Genomic DNA, 16,210 nt, shown 5'->3' on the forward strand with positions numbered 1-16,210 from the left:
GGGATAACAATTTAATTGCGGCCTAGTCTGCATATGTTACAGTGAGATATACACCCTTTGGATACTGCTGTTGTATTCTGCTTATCAATAAAAACCCATTTAGGAGAAGATCCAAAATTCGATAAATATGAGGAGAAGGTCAAATAAGGGACGTGGCCTGGGTCGTGGTGTTGCTGGTGGAGCTCCTGTTGCACGGAGAGGATGTGGTCGATCTGTGCCAGCTACACGCACAGGTGAAACACCTTTCTCAGCTGCGAGTAGGCGACAGAACCTGCAGCAGTATTTGGCAGGGCCAAATGCGCCTCTACAAATGTTGAGGCTAGAACAAGCACAGGCGATAGTAGATTGGGTTGCTGACAGTGCCTCCAGTTCCTTCACATTGTCTCCCACCCAGTCTTCTGCTAAAAGGTCAGAGTTGGCACCTGCAGCCAATGTCCATTAATCTTTCACCTCACGCCCTTGCAAATCAGCCAAGCAGTCTGAGCCCCAAGTCATAAAGCAGTCTCTTCTTCTTTTTGATGACTCTGTTAGCATGGTTTCCCAGGGCTATCCACCTAGCCCTGCCCCAGAAGTGGAAGAGATTAAGTGCACCAATGCCCAACCACTTATGTCTCAAGATGAGTACATGGGAGGACCATCGCAGCACGTCTCGGATGATGATGAAACACAGGTGCCAACTGCTGCAGAATTTCGAATTGTGGAGACCGACAAGGAGGGCAGGGGTGAAGACTGGGTGGAAGACGATGTGGAGGATGATGAGGTCCTCGACCCCACATGGAATGAATGTCATGCAGGTGACCTGAGTAGTTTAGAGGAAGAGGCAGTGGTCGCACAGAGCCACCAGCACAGCAGAAGAGTGAGCAGGGTGCAAAAGCAGAGCAGCCGTGCCCTAGACACTACGCCTGCTATGCCCAACGCAGCAAGGGACCGAGCACACCAAAGCCAGCTCAAAGGAGTTTCCTAGCATGGCAGTTCTTCAGACAATGTGATGATGACAGGACAGAAAAGTGGTTTGCACGCTGTGCAATCAGAGCCTGAAGCGAGGCATAAACCTTCTCAACCTGAGCACAACCTGCATGACCAGGCATCTAAGTGCAAAGCACGAGCTGCAGTGGAGTGCACACCTCAAAAACCAAGAAAGGTCTCTGGCTCCTCCTGCTTCCTCTTCTGCTGCTGCAATCTCAGCCTCTTCATCCACCTCTGTAGCGACAGTGGCACCTGCCACCCCGCAAACAGAGGATCCACCAGCAACACCACCACCTAGGTCACCAACAACCATCTCCACAATGTCCTGTGGAAGCGATCAGCTTTCTATCTTCCAAACACTGGAGCGGAAGAGGAAGTACCCCCCTACCCACCCGCGATCCCTGGCCCTGAATGCCAGCATTTCAAAATTCCTGGCCTTTGAAATGCTGTCATTCCGGCTGGTGGAGATACAGAGTTTTAAAAGCCTTATGGCGGTGGCTGTCCCACAGTACGTCGTGCCCAGCCGCCACTACTTTTCCAGGCAAGCCATCCCTTCCCTGCACAACCAAGTAGGTGACAAAATCACACTGTGCAACGCCATCTGTGGCAAGGTCCACCTAACTACGGATACGTGGACCAGTAAGCATGGTCAGAGACATTATATCTCCCTAACAGCATACTGGGTAAACGCAGTGGCAGCTGGGCCTGAGGCGGATAGCAGCTTGGCATATGTCCTTCCACCACCGAGGATTGCAGGGCGCTTCAGTTTGCCTCCTGTTCCTAACTCCTCCTACTCCGCTTCCTCATCCTCTACCGCCTCCTCTTCCGGTCAGCGTAACACCTTCACCACCAACTTCAGCACAGCCAGGGGTAAACGACAGCAGCCAATTTTAAAACGTGCTTGTTTGGGGGAAAAAAACACACACCGCGCAGGAGTTATGGAGGTGCATTCAACAGCAGGCCGATGAGTGGTTGCTGCCAGTGAGCCTCAAGCCCGGCCTGGTGGTGTGCTATAACGGGCAAAATCTCGTAGCAGCTCTGGGCCTAGTCGGTTTGACACACATCCTTTGCCTGGCACATGTGCTGAATTTGGTGGTGCAGAGGTTCCTTAGAAATTACCCCGATATGTCAGAGCTGCTGCAGAAAGTGTGGGCCGTCTGTGCGCACTTTCGGCGTTCTCACCCTGCTGCTGCTTGCCTGTCAGCGCTGCAGCGTAACTTCGGCCTTCCCGCTCACCGCCTCATATGTGACGTGCCCACAAGGTGGAGCTCCACCTTGCACATGCTGGCAAGACCGTGCGAGCAGCAGCAGGCCATAATGGAGTTTCAGCTGCAGCACGCACGCGTGAGTCGCTCTGCGGAACAGCACCACTTCACCACCAATAACTGGGCCTCCATGCAAGACCTGTGTGCCTTGTTGCGCTGTTTCGCGTACTCCACCAACATGGCCAGTGCCGATGATGCCGTTCTCAGCTTAACTATCCCACTTCTATGCCTTCTTGAAAAAACACTTCGGGCAATGATGGAAGAGGATGTGGCACAGGATAAGGAGGAGGAGGAGGAGGAGGAAGAGGTATAATTTCCAAGGCTTTCAGGGCAGTCATTTGCAAGTGGCTCCGAGGGTGGGTTCAGAACGCCAGGGACACAATTGTCCAGCAGGGGCACAGTTCTGGAGGATGATGAGGATGAGGAGATGGAGGAGGATATGGAACCATGTTCACAGCAGGGTGGCACCCAGGCCAGCTCATGGCCATCACTGGTGCGTGGCTGGGGGGATACGGAGGGCACAGAGGATACACCTCCCACAGAGGACAGCTTTTCGTTGCCTCTGGACAGCCTGGCACACATGAGCGATTACTTGCTGCAGTGTCTCCGCAAAGATCGCAGAGTTTTCCACATTGTAACTTGTGCTGATTACTGGGTGGCCACCCTGCTGGATCCCCGTTACAAGGACAACGTTCCATCCTTAATTCCCTCACTGGAGCATGATCGGAAGATGCGCGAGTACAAGCGCACGCTGGTAGACGTGCTGCGTGTGGCATTCCCACCTGACAGCGGGGGGCACAGTGGAAGCACAAGGCCAAGGCAGAGGAGGAGGAAGAGGTCGCCAACGCAGCCAGGGCACCACCAGCACCTCAGAAGGCAGGGTTTTAATGTCCGAAACGTGGAAAGGTTTTGTCAGCACGCCACAACAAGCAGCAGCACCACCAGCTGATATGGAACGTCTTAGCAGGAGGCAGCATTTCACTAACATGGTGGAGCAGTATGTGTGCACACGCCTAGATGTACTGAATGACGGGTCTGCCCCCTTCAACTTCTGGGTCTCCAAGTTGGGCACATGGCCTGAGCTTGCCCTTTACACCTTGGAGGTGCTGGCCTGCCCTGCAGCCAGTGTATTATCTGAACCGGTATTTAGCACGGCTGGGGGCGTTATCACAGACAAGCGCCTGTCCAGAGCCAATGTGGACAAGCTCACGTTCATTAAAATGAACCAGGCATGGATCCCACAGGACTTGTCCGTACCTTGTGCAGAATAGACATGTATACCGGCCTTACCCAGCCATTGTTGTATTTGATCTTTCTTTTTCTTTTGGGGTGTACCCTAATTTAACCCCTTCCGTACCGCGTCATGTAAAAAGACGTCGGCACAAATCCTTTCTCGATCCGGGCGGACGTCATATGACGGCGCCCGGATCTCCCCGCAACTGCGCGCCCCCGGGGGCGCGCAGCGCGGCGATCGGGGGTGAGGCTCGTCCCTCGGACTGAGCCCAACCCCGATCAAGGTAAACAGCCAATGAAATTGGCTGTTTACCACGTGATCGGCTGTGTCAATCACAGCCGATCACATGAGCGGCTCCAGCGCGAGCCGCTCGTTCCTTCCTTAATGCACGCCCCCGGGGGCGTGCAGCGCGGCGATCGGGGACGAGGCTCGTCCCTCGGACAGAGCCCATCCCCGATCTAGGTAAAGAGCCAATGAAATTGGCTCTTTACCACGTGACCGGCTGTGTCCAATCACAGCCGGTCACAAATGTCATCAGAGAACACGGTAACTAGCTGTCACCGTGTTCTCCTCCTCACACACTGATCCTGTGTGAGGAGGAGATTGTGGTAACAGCTAGTTACCGATTACAGTGCACGCTAAACACACTGAATGCCCCCCCCCCATAAAGAGCACCTGTCACTAGCCCATCAAAGTACCCGAGTACCTGTCACCAGCCCATCAGGTACTCTGATGACAGGTACTCGGGTACTCTGATGGGCTGATGACAGGTACTCTGATGGGCTGGTGACAGGTACTCGGGTACTCTGATGATGGGTACTCGGGTACTCTGATGACAGGTACTCGGGTACTCTGATGACAGGTACTCGGGTACTCTGATGACAGGTACTCGGGTACTCGGGTACGCTGATGACGGGTACTCGGGTACTCTGATGACGGGTACTCGGGTACTCTGATGACAGGTACTCGGGTACTCTGATGACGGGTACTCGGGTACTCTGACGACGGGTACTCGGGTACTCTGATGACGGGTACACGGGTACTATGATGACGGGTACTCGGGTACTCTGATGGCAGGTACTCGGGTACTCTGATGACAGGTACTCTGGTACTTTGAGTACCCGTCACCGGAGTACCCGAGTACCTGTCACCTACCCATCAGAGTACCCAAGTACCTGTCACCTACCCAACAGAGTACCCGAGTACCTTCCACCTGCTCATCAGAGTACCTCACACCTGAAGTACCCGAGTACTTGCCACCTGCTCATCATTACCCATCACTACTCATCAGTACTCATCAGTACCCATCAGTACCTATCACCTATTAGTATCAGTACTGATCATCCGTACCCATCAGTACAGTATCAGTATCACCTATCAGTATCAGTACTACTCATCAGTACCTATCACCTGCCTGTCACCTGCCCATAAGAGTACCCGAGTACCTGTCACCTGCCTATCGGAGTACTCGAGTACCTGCCACTTGCTCATCAGTACCAGAGTACCTGTCACCTGCCCAGCAAAGTACCCGAGTACCTGTCACCCTTCATACAGCCACCATGTCTAAGTCCAAAAAGGTTTATATACGTCCTCCGTTTAAACCTAAATACCGGTGTTATGGCAGCAGATAGCTGCCATAACCCTGGTATTTTTTTAAACGGTGGACGGTTGGCTTTCTGATAAGGGTGGTGCCAGCGGCGGAATTCGCCGCGAAATCACCCTTCCGGGGTGGCGGAAGAGGTGCCCCCCCCTCCCGCCGCATTCTGGTCCTTTTCCCCGCTTACCGGACCCGCCGGCAGCGGGGAAAACGATCCGGTCCCAGATCCTCACAGACAGGATGTCGAGTGAGGGCAAGCTTGCCCTCACTCGACTCTATGGTCTTGGAGGACCGGAGCTACGGCAAACGTCGTTGCCTAGCAACCAGTTTAAAGGTCCCTTTTTTTTTCATTTTATTTAATTTTTTTTTTATTTATTTTTTTTTTTTTCTATCTTTTAGTGTACTTGTGAGATCTGAGGACTTTTTGACCCCAGATCTCACAAAAAAGAGGTCCTGTCGTGCCTTTTTCTATTACAAGTAATGTTTACATTTCTTGTAATAGAAATAAAAATGATCAATTTTTTTTTTTAAAAAAACAGTGTAAAAATAAAAAATAATAAATAAAATAAATAGTAAAAAAGAAGCGAACGCATACGGAAACCCCGCCCACATATGTAAACAGTGTTCAAACTACACATGTGAGGTATCGTCGCGATCGTTAGAGCAAGAGCAATAATTTGAGCCCTAGACCGCCTCTGTAACTCTAAGATAGCAACCTGTAGAAATTTTTAAAATGTCGCCTATGGGGATTTTTAAGTACCAAAGTTTGTCACCATTCTGTGAGCGTGCGCAATTTTGAAGCATGACATGTTGGGTATCTATTTACTCGGCGTAACATTATCTTTCACATTTTGGAAAACAATTGGGCTAACTTTACTGGTTTCTTATTTTTTAATTAAAAAAAGTGAATTTTTTCCCAAAAAATTGCGTTTGGAAGACCTCTGCGCAAATACTGTGTGATAAAAAATATTGCAATAATCTCCATTTTATTCTCTAGGGTCTCTGCTAAAAAAAATATATATAAATATATATATATTAAATATATATTAAATATATATAAATATATATATATATATAAATATATATATAATGTTAAAGTAGTTTTCTAGCAAAAACAACTGATTTTAGCTTGTAAACACCAAATGTCAAAAATAGGCCTAGGCAAGTGGCTAGGATGCATGATGATGCTCCTTGGATTTTGGGCCCCTCTATATGGCTAGGCTGTGAAAAAGTCTCACACATGTGGTATTGCCATACTCAGGAGGAGTGGCAGAATGTATTTTGGGGTGTCATTTTTGCTATGTACATGCTATGTGTTAGGAATATCCTATAAATTGACAACTTTGTGTAAAAAAAAAAAAGTTTTTATTTTTTTCCCACATTTTCCAAAAACTTGTGGAAAAAAAATGACATGTTCAAAGGACCCATAATGCCTCATAGAATATACGTTGGAGTGTTTGCTTTCCAAAATGGGGTCATTTTGTGGACTTTTCCATTGTATTGGTGCTCTAGGGCCTTGAAAAGTGTGATAGGCAGTAAGAAAGTTTTATGTGTATTTATGCTCCTAAAACGCCTTATGGTGCTACTTGGACGTGGAGTCTCTTTTTGTGGCCAGGCTGTGTAAAAGTCTCACACATGTGGTATCACCATACTCAGAAGGAGTAGTAGAATGAATTTTGGGGTGTCATTTTTGCTGTGTACATGCTATGTGTTAGAAATAGCTTATAAATTGACAACGTTTTGGGAAAAAAAAAGAAAAAAAATGTTTTCTTCATTTTCCCAAGAATTGTGGGAAAAAATTATAACTTCAAAAAACTCACCATGCCTCTTACTAAATACCTTGGACTGTCTACTTTACAAAAAGGGGTCATTTGGGGGGTATTTGTACTGTCCTGACATTTCAGGGCCTCAAGAAAGGAGATAGGCCATCAGTACATCTGGTGTGATCAATTTTCAGTAATTGGTACCATAGCTTCTAGACTCAATAACTTTCACACAGACTAAATAATATACACTAATTTGGGTTAATTTTACCAGAGATATGTAGCAGTATAAATTTTGGCCCAAATGTATGAAGAAAAATGTATTTTTTTGCAAAATTTTATAATAGAAACTAAAAAAAAAAGTGTTTTTTTTGCAAAATTTTTGCTCTTTTTTGCTTATATCACGAAAAAAAAAACCCCAGTTGTGATCAAATACCACCAAAAGAAAGCTCTATTTGTGTGAAAAAAATGATAAAAATTTTGTTTGGTTACAGTGTAGCATGACTGAGCAATTGTCATTCAAAGTGTGAGAGTGCTGAAAGCTGAAAATTGGTCTGGGCAGGAAGGGGGTCTAACTGCTCTGTATGGAAGCGGTTAAAAAAAATGTAATTAAAAACCAAAACCAGTGTTGGCTACCTCGTCCTCCTCCTCCACCGCTGCTGCCGCTTCCACCTACACCTCCATATCCACCGCCACCTCAACCTCCTACTCCATATGGGCCTCGTCCTCCTCCTACATCATTCAAGATTATTCTTTTTTATTTTTATGTTTTTTATGTTATTTTAAGTTATTTCCCTATCCACATTTGTTTGCAGAGCACTTGCCATGCTCTTAAGATGATTTTCCTGCAATTTGCAGCCCTTTAGCCCTTTCCATGTTTGTTTTAGAGCCATTTTAGTGCTCAAAAGTTCGGGTCTCCATTGACTTCAATGGGGTTCGGGATCGGGGTAAAGTTCGGGTTAAGTCCGGGTCATGAACCCGGACTTTTTTTTCAAGCTGGGCCAAACCCGCCAAACCCGGACATCCAGGTGTTCGATCAACTTTAGTCAGTGGTTCATTAGAAATATCTGATCCAAAAAAAAAGCTACGTAGGCATGACAAATAAAAAAATGAATGCTTGGACAGAATCTAGCGGGGATAGGGGTTTAGGTGATAAATTTTGAGTCATGTCAATGCAAATCTTTATAGTAGTGAAGAAAGCAAAAATATGAAAGCCTTGTAGCTTACACCTTTAAGTATAAGAAGGCAGCAGAAGCTTCTATGCATCTCTGGTACCAGCTTTTCCTTAAAGTAACTCTGGTACTTTAACAAAAGAAAATCAAGCTATAGAAAGGTATGAACAGCAGGCACCTAAAATCCCTGAAAATAAGTGCAACAGCTTTCAGTGCTCCTGCTCTAAATGATTGACCAGCAGCAATTCTGATTTGGTAAAGCATTGTCACTTTAGGATAGTGTTGAAGCCCACTGATTCCATCCTGCACCCTTTTGGCCCATCACTATAATGGACTGCCTCAGTGATCAATGGAAATGCGTGGACAATGGTGGCTACTAGTATATGCTCGATTACAACGCCATTCAGGTGGCGTGGGAGCACACAAAGCTACTGTAGGTAGGTGCACACATCTCTAGGTGCCTACACGTTCTAGCAGTCAGTAGCTTTTTAAAAGATATGCTTTAAAATGCTGTGAATCATTTTTCATTGTGGTTCTGTCCTGGACTGTTGCCTACTTTTCACATTATACTTTAAGCTGAAAAGTTATATAGTATTAATCATCTCTTCCTTCAGTTGATCAACACAATTCTCTTCTGGGAAAATTAGAGTGGGGCTATAAACAGATTTTTGTCCAGATCTATTCCAATTGCACTAGCAATTGCATATTTTTAACTGTGGACATTTGATAAACAGACAGCAGTCACAATCACATACCTTGCAGTGTGCTGAATTGTTGAAAACCTCTGAGAAGGCAGCAGTGTAGGAAATCATGTATGTGACTGTCTGTGGCTACAGCAGGCATATCTCCACATGTGCACTGTGGCACCCCCAGCATAATGTCAGCAATGTTTGAGGTACTTTTATGTACTGAATGATGTGTTTGTATGTGTTGATATTTCTAAGCCTCTATACAGTAAATCCGAAAAGTATTAACAGAACTTCACTTTTTCCACATTTTGTTATGTTACAGCTTTATTCCAAAATAGATTACATTCATTATTTCCCTCAAAATCCTACAATCAATACCCCATAATGACAATGTGAAAGAGGTTTGTTTGAAAACTTTGCAAATTTATTAAAATGAAAAACAAGAAAATCACATGTACATACAGTAAGTATTCACAGCCTTTGTCTAATACTTTGGTGAAGCACCTTTGGCACCAAATACAGCCTCAAGTCTTCTTGAGTAGGATGCTACAAGCTTGGCACACCCATTTTTGGGCAGTTTCTCCCATTCTTTTTTGCAGGACCTCTCAAGCTCCATCAGGCTGGATGGAGAGCATCAGTGCACAGCCATTTTCAGATCTCTCCAGAGATATTCAATCGGGTTCAAGTGCGGGCTTTGGCTAGGACACTCACAGAGTTGTCATGTAGCTACTCCTTTGCTATCTTTGCTGTGTGCTTAGGGTCGTTGTCCTGTTAGAAAATGAAGGTCCAGAGCACTCTGGAGCAGGTTTTCATCAAGGATGTCTCTGCCATTGCTGCATTCATCTTTCCCTGAATCCTGACTAGTCTCCCAGTTCCTGCCACTGAAAAACATCCACAAAGCATGATGCTGTGACCGCCATGCTTCACTGAAGGGATGGTATTGGCCAGGCAATGAGCAGTGCCTGGTTTCCTTCCATTATGATGTTTGCCATTCAGGCCAAAAAGTTCCATCTTTGTTTCATCAGACCAAAGAATTTTGTCTCTCATGGTCTAAGAGTCCTTCAGGTGCCTTTAGGAAAACTCTAGGCGAGCTGCCATGTGCCTTATACTGGCTTCCGTCCGGCCACTCTACTCTACAGGCTTGATTGGTGGGGAGCTGTAGAGATGGTTTTTCTACTGGAAGGCTCTCCTCTCTCCCTAGAGGAACGCTGGAGCTTTGTCAGAGTCCTGGTGGTTTTAACCTTCTCCCATTCATGGATAATGGAGGCCACTGTGCTCATTGGGACTTTCAATGCTGCAGTCATTTTTCTGTACTCTTCCCCAGATCTGTGCCTCCATACAATCCTGTCTTGGAGGCCTACAGACAATTCCTTGGACTTCATGGCTTGGTTTTAGCTCTGAAAAGCCCTGTTACCTGTGGGACCTTATATAGACTGGTGTGTGCCTTTCCAAATGATGTCCAATCAACTGAGATTACCACAGGGAGACTCCAATCACGTTGTAGAAACATCTCAAAGATGCTCAGTGGAATCAGGATTCACCTGAGCTCAATTGCGAGTGCCATAGCAATCACTGTGAATACTTATGTACATGTGATTTTTTCATTTTTTATTTTTAATAAATTTGCAAAGATTTCAAACAAAAACTTCTTTCACATTGTCATTATGGGGTAGATTTTGTAGAATGTTGAGAAACATAATGAATGTAATCTTGGAATAAGGCTGTAACATAACAAAATGTGTAAAAAGTGAACCGCTGTGAATACTTTCTGGTTTCACTGTATCACGTTATGATGGATGAAAAAGCACACTCTACTTTTTTGCCCAGTTCATGTCAACGTGCTGCATATATGTGAACTAGCACTATTAAAAAGAATACCAATCTGCACATGCATAAAGGCATGTTAAATGTGTAGGTGTAAATGGGCCCTAGGGATTTTCAGGTGCAATTTTTAAAACGAATACACACTTCACGAAAATCCACTTCTACATGAGATGTGCATGTAAAACCCCCTACAGCAGTTAGATAGACTTTAGAAAATCATATTTTTGTTTTGGAATGCCCTAACTTTTCCAGCATACACTCAAGCATACACTTGCAAACCACACTGAAACCTGTTCGCTATGAGCTCATAGTAAATGCTGTGAGGATCAGTGTGACTGCATATGTGAATAAGCTTTAATAAATCAGGTCAAGTGAAAGAGAGATCTGACGGATCTAATCCAACTGCTTTCCCTCCTTTGAGATGAAGTTCAGCAGCAGCCAATCATACCAGTCAGTTTTTATGTAAACACTTGTTAAAGGATAACTACTTTTGTGGGGGAAAAATATAGCAAATAAAGAAAAAATAATATAGCGTACACAATTGCAACAAAAGTCATATTGTAATTGAATGTTATTAAAAATGACCTTTCCTTTTCACTCTGCAGCTGCTGTAATTTTCTGAAAATGTAATGCAATATGGCTACTTGGAGCTGTTCTGTACACAGAATGTGAACTGACCACACCCCAGAAACATAATTTCCTGCTTGTGTGATTGGTTCACCAATTTTCCCAGAAGTCTGCCTAAGATACACATCAGCACCCTGGCATCCAGTGGCGGCTGGTGCGTTGGGGGCACCGGGGCGCCGCCCCCCCCCCCATCCATGCGTCCGGCCCCCTAATCTACATGGGGGCGCCGGACGCATGGAGTTCAATGTTTTTTTTTTTAATCACCTGATTAGAGCCAGAGGCTCTAATAGGCTTCAGAAAAGGGTGGACCCGGGGCGCAGAGCACTGCTCCCTAGCCCGCCCATTTGTGTGACAATAGCGAATGTAAATTCGCTATTGTCACACGGATCCTCCTCCTGGCCAATCAGAAAGCGGGTCCGAGACCCGCTTCCTGATTGGCCCGAAAGGTGAACCCATACCATTGGCCGAGGAGGAGGCGGGAGGACTCGAGGAGATGCCGCTGCTGCAGGTAAGTGCTCTGATCTCTCTGCATTGAAGGGGGCACGGCACGCTGGTCACTTTGCATTGAAAGTGGGCACGGCACGCTGGTCACTCTGCATTAAAATTTGACACGGCACGCTGGTCACTCTGCATTGAAAGGGGGCATGGCACGCTGGTCACTCTGCATTGAAAGGGGGCACGGCACGCTGGTCACTCTGCATTGAAAGGGGGCACGCTGGTCACTCTGCATTGAAAGGGGGCACGCTGCTCACTCTGCATTGCAGGAGGAACGCTGGTCACTCTGCATTGAAAGGGGGCACGTTGGTCACTCTGCATTGAAAGGGGGCATGCTGGTCACTCTGCATTGAAAGGGGGCACGCTGGTCTCTCTGCATTGTAAGGGGGCATGCTGGTCACTCTGCATTTAAAGGGGGCACGCTGGTCACTCTGCATTAAAAAGAGGCACGCTGGTCACTCTGCATTGAAAGGGGGCACGCTGGTCACTTTGCATTGCAAGGGGGCATGCTGGTCACTCTGCATTGAAAGGGGGCACGTTGGTCACTCTGTATTGAAAGGGGGCACGCTGGTCACTCTGCATTGAAAGGGGGCACGCTGGTCACTCTGCATTGAAAGGGGGCACGCTGGTCACTCTACATTGAAAGGGGGCACTCTGGTCACTCTGCATTGAAAGGGGGCACTCTGGTCACTCTGCATTGAAAGGGGCACATTATACCTTGATTACTGAAGACCCCTTTCACACTTTTGTGACCTCAAAGTCACGCAATTTTTTACAGCATTCTTTGCCACAAAGCAATGCCTATTACATTTTTCTGTTTTTGTGCCCTCCAAAAAAATTTTGAGCACCAGCTGCCACTGCTGGCATTCCCTGCAACATAAATGTCATTTTTGGTGAGATACTCCCAATAGGAACACGTCTAAAGGGATGCAAGCCCTGCAGATTTCCTCATTAGTGCCCTGCAGCTGCACAGCTGATAGATAATTATGAAACCACTCCCATTAGACTCACTCAGCACAGTAGCACAGAGGAACAAACAGGGATTTCTTCAGAATAACCAAAGGTAGGAATCTGCAACAAAGGTTGTTATAATCCTTGTAATGTACAGAGATCACCCAGAGCGGAATCTTTTTTTCTCAACAAAGTGGAGCTATGCTTTAAGTACTGTAGTTGGAAAGACAGACAATAAATCCAGGTTTTTTTTTAGTATGACAGTAGCTATTAGTCTTTACTTATTTACTTGTCTGGGGAACTCAGATACACTAGAGAGTTTTCAAAATACCCATCAATGATGAACCATAGCTTTAGGCATCACCATATAAATAAAACAAAATAACAAAGACATGGGTTACTTTGTATGTAATTGATATCATTCCTAAATAAGTAAACAATAAAAAAGGGGACACAGGTATAAGTTTTATCTTTTTTTCTGCAATTTACTATTTTCTGATTTATCCTTCAGCATAGAGTTTAGTGATCATGATTATTCATGAAAAACCAGAAGGTGAACAGCATCTGTTGTGCGGAAATGTTTTCCCATAGAACCATAATCATGAAACAAAGTATTTAAGTAACTGTTCATATAAATGAATCTCAAATAAAAAAGATATACCTGTATTACTTTACAGTAAAGTTTCTTGCCAGAAACCATTTAGATGGAAAACTGAGCAACATAAGTGCTGCGTCTACTATATGACAGCTAAGGGGCGTATATATGTTTACAATCTGGTAAATTTCCACTGTAGGGGTTTATTAAAAATAAAATACCAACATTTATTTCCTCTCTTTCTCATTGTGTCTATGAGATAATATATTTTAAGCCTTTATTACAAATAGTCTTTCTAAAATCAGGATAGATAATTAAGATTTAACTTACTAATTTGCTAATTAAAGATTGTGCTCAAATGATCCATAAAGACACAGAATCTATTTATTTGTAAGTAAAGTTACAAGTGCAGGATCCTTATTGCAACAATATATTCTGCATTTGGATCGTGTCCAGCCATTAAGTAGTAAATGAGGCTTGCAGCAGTGTTCCTAAAACCATACAATGTGGATTATTTAGCGTATATGTAAACTCTAATAACGGATTTCTCTTTGCTTCCTTTTGATCGGTTAAATATATAATTGAAAATGTTTTGTTAAATCAGTTTAATAAATGCAAAAAATACCTGTTAGTACTGCACAGTTCTTTTAAGCTGATAGCTTTCTATGTTCTGTGCCTGTGCTACACTCTTATCAGTTAGCGTTGTCGCCAGTTCACTTTCTGGATTAACCACTTGCTTACTGGGCACTTATACCCCCTTCCTGCCCAGGCCACTTTTTAGCTTTCGCACTTTGAATGGCAATTGCGCTGTCATGCACCACTGTACCCTTATGAAATGTTTATCATCTTTTTTCATTCATTTTGCAAACAGGTAATTTTTAATCTTCACTGATGTGCACTGATGAGGCTGCACTGATGGATTGCCCTGATGGACACTGACAGGCACTGGTTTGGCGGCAATGATGAGCATTGATAGGTGGCACTGATGGGCACTGATAAAGCTGCACTGATGGGCACTCATGAGGCGGCACTGGTGAGCACTGATGAAGTGGCACTGATAGTAGACACTGATGGGCACTGATAGGTGGCACTGAAGGGCTCTGATAGGCAGCACTAAAGGGCACTGATAGGTGGCACTGATGGTCACTGATAAAGCTGCACTGATGGGCACTCATGAGGCAGCACTGGTGAGCACTGATGAGGCGGCACTGATAGTAGACACTGATGGGCACTGATAGGTGGAAATTATGGGCACTGATAGGTGGCACTGAAGGGCTCTGATAGGCAGCACTAAAGGGCACTGATAGGTGGCACTGATGGACACTGATAGGTACTGGTAGGTGACACTGATAGGCTGCAATGATAGGTGACACTGGTGGGCACTGATTGGCTGCACTGGTGGGCACTAATAGGTGGCACGGGTGGGCACTGATAGGTGGCACTGATTGGCACTAATTAGCAGCACTGGCAGGCACAGATTGGGACCAATATCCCTGTAACAGAGTCGCTTACTGGCTTGCTTCTTTTCTCCCCACGCTGATTTGAGGGGAAAAAAAGCTGGTACTTGGCTTTTGCTTGTCATTGGCTGACAGCTGATCACGTGGTAAAGGGCCAATGTGATTGGCCCCTTACCCTGTTCTGTGATCAGCTGATGGGTAAATGCTGCTTCTCCATGAACACAACACCATAAGTAACCTTTGTCATTATAGGACAGAAACAGTTTTAATGGCAGAATCCTCCAGTGAAAATAAAAGGGAAAAACTTAAGACAAGCAAAAAATAAAAAGCATCCACTACATTTAAGGGAATTTTTTTTTTGTTTTTTTTTTTGTTTCATAACTTTAGACACAATGACAAGCAGTGACCTAATAGCCAGTCAGTTGTCAACAGTTTCTCCTGGCCATAAACAATAAAGAAGTGGTGGCCAACTTCTGAGGTATACGGGGCCTCAACATGTGTAGTTGAAGACTGGGGACATGGTGAAAGTGAGAGTCAGAGTCTGGCTACATGTTCCATGATACTGCAAATGATCATTGCCATTACAGACTCTTTACAGATCAAAGCTTACACTACCAGCTGTTCGGGTCCAAAGATTGCACAAGTATTAAAGGGAAGCAAAGACCACGCAGCAAGTATTAAATTGACCCAAAGGCCTTACAACATGCATTAAAGGAAACCAGTGGTCACACAGCAAGTATTAAAGGGAACCAATGAGCAGACAAAAAAAAGAAAAAAAAAGGAACCAACGACCATACAAGTATCAAAAAGAATCAAAGACTACACAACAATTGTCAAAAGGAACCAGGGCATTAGGGACTGTTCTGGCATGTGGTACAAATATTTTTTGTGAACAATTACCACACGAACTTTACGGTTCTGGGGTTTCCTGTTGGCTTCAGTGGTTAAAAAGAGGAGCTAATTACACCTCAGATACTGTGGCCAAATCCTAAGCTCAGTTCACACTGCTCATGTAGGTGTCTCCAGCTCACTCTCTCACTGTCCAGGGCTGACTGATTCATTCTCCTCTATGGACACACATACACACTGACTGGGTAACCCCCAAAGTCCCTGTAATTAGGGTTTGGAGGGTCCTCCCACCTGACCTGAAAGTGTGATGGGACACTTTTGGTTCTGCCCAGATGTAGGACCTCACAAAACAAAAATGCCTGGAAACAGCTTACAGTTAATAATGGGGCATCACAGTTATTAATGGGGTATCACAAGTGCCTTTCCTCACTTTGCTGTCATTGGGGAGCTACCATACTGAGTTGCCGACATTAAAGGCAAAGTGGTTGATTTAGCAATCCAGAGAGGACTGAAAGTCAGTTCTCTCCTCTCTAGCTGGACAACCCTGGAATCTGTCACCCTGCATGGGTGAGAATCCCTCAGTACTCAACATACCATCAAATCATCCTCCTTAAAGGGACCACAATCCAAATAGTGGGAAACATACCCACCATTCAGGATTCAATTTTGGTACAGAAGCCATTTGAGAAAGCCTTGGGTTTCAAATCCAGCTTTATCTTCAGACTT

The sequence above is a fragment of the Pelophylax lessonae genome, assembly GCF_965119305.1.
Source record: "Pelophylax lessonae genome assembly, chromosome: 5".
NCBI classification, from domain to species: Eukaryota; Metazoa; Chordata; class Amphibia; order Anura; family Ranidae; genus Pelophylax; species Pelophylax lessonae.